Below are 6,756 nucleotides of genomic sequence, written 5' to 3'. Positions count from 1 at the left end.
GAAATGATGAAAAGATAATAAAAATAACAAGAAAAAATAAAGAGGGAGATGGTTACTATTGATCACCATTTTATCCGGTGAAAAAATATTTTTCGGCGCAAAGAGATATTTTTTGCACTATATTGGTAATAAATTTTGTTGTTGGTGTTTAATATTTTTGATAAAGATGATAAAAAGATAATAAAACGTCAAAGAAAAAATGAAAAGGGAGATGATCATTACTAGTCACCATTTTATCTGGCGAAAAAATATTTTTCGGCGACAAATACTTTAAATTTTTCCTCCACTATTATGATCTACTTCACAATTTTTTTATCTATAATATTAATTAATATGACCTTCTTAATTAATGTGTCATTAAGAAGAAATGAAGTTGATTGAAGAAGAAAAAAAAATGGAGGACATGAACGTAGGGGGTGGGGTGGGGGTGAAGGTGGGAAGTGAAGAAAAAGAAAGAAAGAAAATTGGAAGACGGGCTGGAACCGTGAGGTGGGTAGGATGGGGTGAAAGTCAAAAGGTAAGAAAGAGAAAAAAATAAAGAAAAGCTTAAAATTAAAAAAAAAAATTACATTAATATGTGTCACGTAATAACTGGTGCGTGACATCATATTTTTTAAAAAAAAGTAGAGCTGATTGAAAAAATAAGGCAATAATATTATTTTAAAATTGTTCGAGAATAATAAAACGTCCATAAAATTAAAATATTTTTAAAAAAAAATAGGATAATTTCAATTGTGTTTTATGTCTTTTCTCCATATCATTTAATAAGTATACCAAATGGAACAAAATGGTAGCCTAATTAATGCTGCCAAGGATTGTTGCCCATCTCCTCCACTTCCACGTGGAAGTGGAGGTGGCAATACCTCCTCTATTTTATCTCATGATATAAGTAATCAGATATTGTATAGATTCGTGGTAAAATATATATAATTTTTTTAATATATTATAATTAATAAAAAATTGTTTGAATAAAAGTCTAACTTATATAATAATAATTCTTCAATATCACTAATTTCACTATCTCCATTAAAATATTAATAAACTATAAACTCTTATAAAATATTATAGACAAGTATATCATAACTAAGGAATTTTTGCATAAATATTAAAAGGCATTTTTGAAAGAGACAAAATATATTTTTATCAAATTTTAAATTTAAATTGATGTTTCCAAGTGCGATTAGTGTTATAATAAAATTCTCAAATTTAGGCTCGTAGTAAACCCTTGACACAAAACGAAAGACAATTGTAAACATCCCGGGTGTTACACTATTTCTATCTATTGCAACAGATAGCACATTTGTTGCAAAATATTGCTAACCTGCTGCAACATATTGCTAACCTATTGCAACATATTATTAACATGTTGTAAAAATAAGGACCAAAAGAGAAAAAGAAGAAAAGCGCAATAAAAAAATGATGAACGTCGGTGGCGATGACGGCAACAACAAAGACCATAAAGAAGAAGAAGAAGAAGGGAAAAAGAAAGAAAAAAGAAGAAGATGAGGGAGAGATAAATCTGCAAAGAGAAAGAATGAGAGAAAAAAAAAGATTAAAAAGATAATGAAGGGGGGAATTTCAAAATTTGCAATTTATAAAGGATGGAAGATTTTTAAAATTTTCAAAATATTAATATACACTCCAAAAGTTTTAATTACTCTAATCAAGTCTACTTTTCACTTAATCCAATTTAACCAAATCAAAGTCACCAAAAGCAAAATCTAACACTTAGGGGTCGTTTGGTGTAATGGATAAGAGGAGTTAATCTCCGGATAATTTTTGAATGCCTTTTAATCTCTTATTTGATTGTAAAGGTCGGGATAACTTATTTCAGGATTAACAATTAGTACTGTATAAATTACCCCTCCCTGAGGGTGGAATAGTAATTTCAGAATAATTCATCCTGGGATAAAATAAGTAAAATAATAAAAATACCCCACTTAAACTCTCTTTTTTGCACCACTTATACATTTATGTGTGCTAACATAATTTTTAACAACATTTATAATAACATTCACAACCTTAGTTAATCGTTGTTTTTATGATAATCTATTTTTCAATTAGAAAGATTACATTTTATAAATACAAATTCTATTTATGAATAGATTATAAGTTGAATTTATTTATATAATTCTTATGTTTATTTATATTTTGATTTCTCTTAAAATGTTCACTCCACTTCTAAATTACATATTTTTAATTAAATAATTTATTATTCACTTAAAAAAATTATTTTATATATCAATTAAAATGTAGATAGAATTTTTAAAAAGACACATTAACTATGCGGGCATCCTATTGCCCCACTAAACAATTTTGAATTGATATAATTTTATTTTTACAAGTATTTTATTATACAATGTATTTTCTTGTTTTTCTTATTATTTTAACTTTTTTTCCTTTCTTCTTTCTTCTTCAAAAATTCATTGTCATCTCCATTGAAACTCTTCACTTTTAATGTCACCGTTTTTACCACAACTCCACCTTCCTTCTTTTATTACTATTAGTTTAAATCTCTTCAATTTTAAAACTTCAGCTCATAAATATTTTTTTTCATTTCGAACAAGTTGATAAACCCATTAGATTTAGCTTTTTTATCCAAATTTCAATCAAGCTTTTTACAATTTTTGGGGATTCATTGATTTTTTCACAATTATCATTTCTAATTTTGAAATTATAGCCAAACGTGAGGCAGCTATATATTCAGCTTCCATGGTGGAATCAGTAACACATAATTGGTTGATACTCCTCCAAACTATGGCTTCACCTCCCAGTGTAAACACATATCCTAAGGTAGATTTTCTCGAGTCTTTATCCAATTGAAAATTTGAATTTGTGTACCCAATAGGTACAAGATTACCTGGATGAAAAACAAGCATGTAATCCCTAGTCCTTTTCAGGTACTTGATTATATGCTTAACTGTCGTCCAATGTTCTTGCCCAGGATTAGACTGAAATCTGTTAACCATGCCTACAACATAGCAGATATCGAGTCTAGTGCACAATATAGCATACATGAGACTCCCTATAGAAGAAGCGTAAGGGACCATCTTCATTCTCTCTATCTCATCGGTCGTTTTGGACAACTGATCCTTCAATAAAGTAGTTCCATGTCTAAAAGGAAGAAATCCTTTTTTGAAATTTTGCATGCTAAACCTTGCAAGAATAGTGTCAATATAAAGTTCTTGAGACAAGCCTAATATCCTTTGTTTGTGATCTCGCATGAGCTTGATCCCAAGGATATGAGCCACTTCTCCCAAGTCTTTTATATCAAAACGTGACGACAACCACTCCTTTATAGAATTTAACATGATCACATTATTTCCTATGTCATCTACGCACAGACTCAACAATGCTACTTTGTCTCCCTCCTATTTCTTATATATGCACGATTCATTATCAAATTGATCAAAACCAAATGTCTTAATCGAATTGTCAAAACAAATATCTCATGCTCTAGATGTTTGTTTCAATCCATAAATGGATTTTTAAGTTTACAAAACTTGTGTTCATTGCCACTTTCCTTGAAACCTTCTGATTGTTCCATATAGATACACTCATCAAGACTTCCATTTACAAAGGTCATCTTGCCATCCATTTGCCAAATCTTATAATTGTAATGAGAAGCAATCGAGAAGAGAATTTTAATGGATTTAAGCATGGCTACCAGTGAAAAAGTTTCCTCATAATCGATTTTTTCGTTTTGAGTAAATCCTTTCGCAACAATCCTAGCCTTAAAATTTTTCACTTTTTCATCAACACCTCTCTTTTTCTTATAGATCCACTTACAACCAATAGGTTTAACATCCACTGGTGGTTTTACAAGATTCCAGACTTGATTTGAGTACATGAACTCTATTTCAGATTTCATAGCAAAATTCACATTTCAGCATCTTTATCATGTAGTGCTTCGATGTAATTTAATGATTCTGAATTAGGCTCTTCAAAAATTCTATCATATGATTCTCCCAAGAGCATAAACCGTACATGTTTTCTAATAACTCTCCCACTACGACGACAATCTACCACAGGATTCACTACATCTTGAACTAAATTTTGGACATCCGAAACTTCTTCCTGTGCAATTGTAGGTTTCTCGACATTACTCCCACTACTTTTTGGTAGATAGATGTCTTGAGTTTGCTCTTTAGCAACCTCTTGTGCAACCTCTTGCATAATGACATTTCTCCTACTACGTGGATGCAATGGTATGTCAACAATTGTTTTAGGAACATGCTTTGGTGTTTCATTAGTAGTTATTTTTTTGCTTAGTTTATGTAACACAAGTTTACTTCTAAGAACATAGTTCATTAAATAATCTTGTTATACAAAATTTGTTGAAACAAGTACCTTTTGTTCCTTAGGACAATAAAACAAACCACTTTTAGTGCCTTTTGGATATCCAATGAAAATACACACTTTTGTTCTAGGTTCCAACTCATCAGCTTTTCCATTTATCACATGTGCTGGACAACCCCAAACTCGTAGATGCCACAGACTAGGCTTGCACCCATTTCACAATTCGGAGGGGATTAAAGGAATAGACTTTGAGGGAACCAAATTCAGAATATAATTTGCATTTTCTAAAGCATACTTCGAAAAACTAAAAGGCAAATATGAATAACTCAACATTGATCGTACCATTTCTAAAAGAGTTCTATTCTTTACTCTACCACACCATTTTTTTGTGATGTTCCTGGGCAGAATATTGAGATGTAATTCCTGATTCTGAAAGTACTTAATGAATTTCGCATAAAGATATTCACCATTACAATCAATTCGTAATGTTTGGATATGTTTACCATGTCGTTTTTCCATCTCTATCTTAAATTCTTTGAATTTTTCAAAGCATTCAGACTTACGGCGCAACAAATAAATATAACCATATTTTGAGTAATTATCTATGAAAGTCATAAAATACTCAAAACCACCTCTTGGTTGTATATTCATAATTCTAACTTATTACCGGCTCTATTTCCTTTGGAAGGAAAAGGTCTCTTTGTCATTTTACTTTCTAACAAGATTCGCAGGCTGGTAGTGCCTCCACTTTTAATGAACTCAAAGGTCCATCAAAAACCAACCTTGAAATCCTATTTATATTAATATGACATAGATGTAAGTGCCATAAGTATGTTTGACACAATTCAGAAATACATTTTCTTTTATGAGAAGTATCAGTGTTATTTAATTCAGTTTGTTGTAGCATATTATTGGAGACTTCAAACACAAACATATTATGTATTTTGGGAGCACTATGGATGAAATGCTTGATACTTAATAACAACACAATTATTATCAAATTAAACATTAAATTCATCATCCATTATTTTTGACACTGAAAGCAAATTCCTTCTTATTGTAGGTACATATAAGATATCCTTTAAAACAAGAACTCGGGTACTACTGAACGAAAATAGAAATGTTTCCTATAGCTAGGGTTGATGAGGGTTCCCCATTTGCTTGACAAATGTAGATTCATTCTCACTTAGCCGCCATATTTTCTGAAACCCCTGCAAAAAAGTGCAGACATAGTTAGTAGCTCCTGAATCTACAGCCCATAATTCGATAGAAATAGTCACTAAACATGCTTCAACGACATTTAAATAAGAATTACATTTGTTCTTCATTTTGGCTTAATAATCGGGGCATTGCTTCTTGTGGTGTCCAGGCTACTTGCAGTGGAAGCATTTTCCCTTAGGCTTAGCCACACCACCTCTAGCACCTCCGGGTGCCACAACTTTGCGAAGCTTTTTTTTCTTCTTTTGGGCTTTTGCCAGTTTAGAAGAGAAAGCAAAATGTTTGTCCACCATGAATGCCACAGAAGGAGCTTGATGTTTGATTATCGATTCAGTTGTTGTCAGTTCATTCAACAATTTTGCAAAAGATAAATCCATTTTACTCATGTTATAATTTAAGCCAAACTGTTGATAATTGTCTGGCAGAGTCTGAAGGATCATCTCCATCTTAGACTCCTTATTAATGGCAGCACCAATTATCTACAACTCATTCAGATAACTCATTATCTTCAGTACATGTTCCCTGATAGAAGATCCTTCACCCATTTTGTTGTCAAAAGGGCTTTCATGGCAGTCTTCTTTGAAGTACGATTCTACTCTCCAAACATCTCTTTGAGGGATTCGAGTATATCGAAAGCAGATGTCATGTTTTGATGCAGATGCTGCAAGACATTCATCATGGAGGCTAGAATGTAGCATCTTGCCATCTCATCAGCCTTAACCCATTTTTCATGGGCTTGGATCTCTTCATTAGTAGTATCTGCTGGTTTAATGGGACATCCCTCTACCAACACGTACTTAGACTCTCAGAAGTGAGAACAATGTCTAAGTTTCATCCAGAGTCCACATAGTTAGGACCTTCCAGTTTATTTTGATTCAAGATAGAGGACAAGGGATTGAAGTGAGACATAGTTAATCTGAGAGATGTTTGAAAAAATAGATCAGGCATGCAATCCTAAAAAAATTTGAAAAAGGGTTAAAATTTCTCTTAAACTATGTAAAATGAACAAAAATACCCTCCATTTATAGTTTGGTCCAAAAATATCTTTGTTGTCAATATTTTGGTGTAAAATGCCTTTATTGCTATTTAATGGGTCAAAAATACCCTTTTTCAAATAAATATATTTTTATTTTTTTCTGGACACATTTTTTTTAATAATATTTCTTTTATTTGCGAATGTTTGTTCTACTTCAATTAGAAAAAAAATTAAAAATTAAAAATTAAAAATATTTCTTATTT

The 6,756-nt window shown here is 31.3% G+C and overlaps 1 pseudogene; it reads right to left on the bottom strand.

Annotated features, from left to right (window-relative positions):
- Positions 1 to 5,669: 5,669 nt before the first annotated feature.
- On the bottom strand, positions 5,670 to 6,426 carry LOC129884327 (uncharacterized; annotated as a pseudogene).
- Positions 6,427 to 6,756: the final 330 nt, after the last annotated feature.

Source organism: Solanum dulcamara, chromosome 4 (genome assembly GCF_947179165.1).
Source record: "Solanum dulcamara chromosome 4, daSolDulc1.2, whole genome shotgun sequence".
Classification (NCBI taxonomy): Eukaryota; Viridiplantae; Streptophyta; class Magnoliopsida; order Solanales; family Solanaceae; genus Solanum; species Solanum dulcamara.
This window is presented reverse-complemented; position numbering and strand designations above follow the sequence as displayed.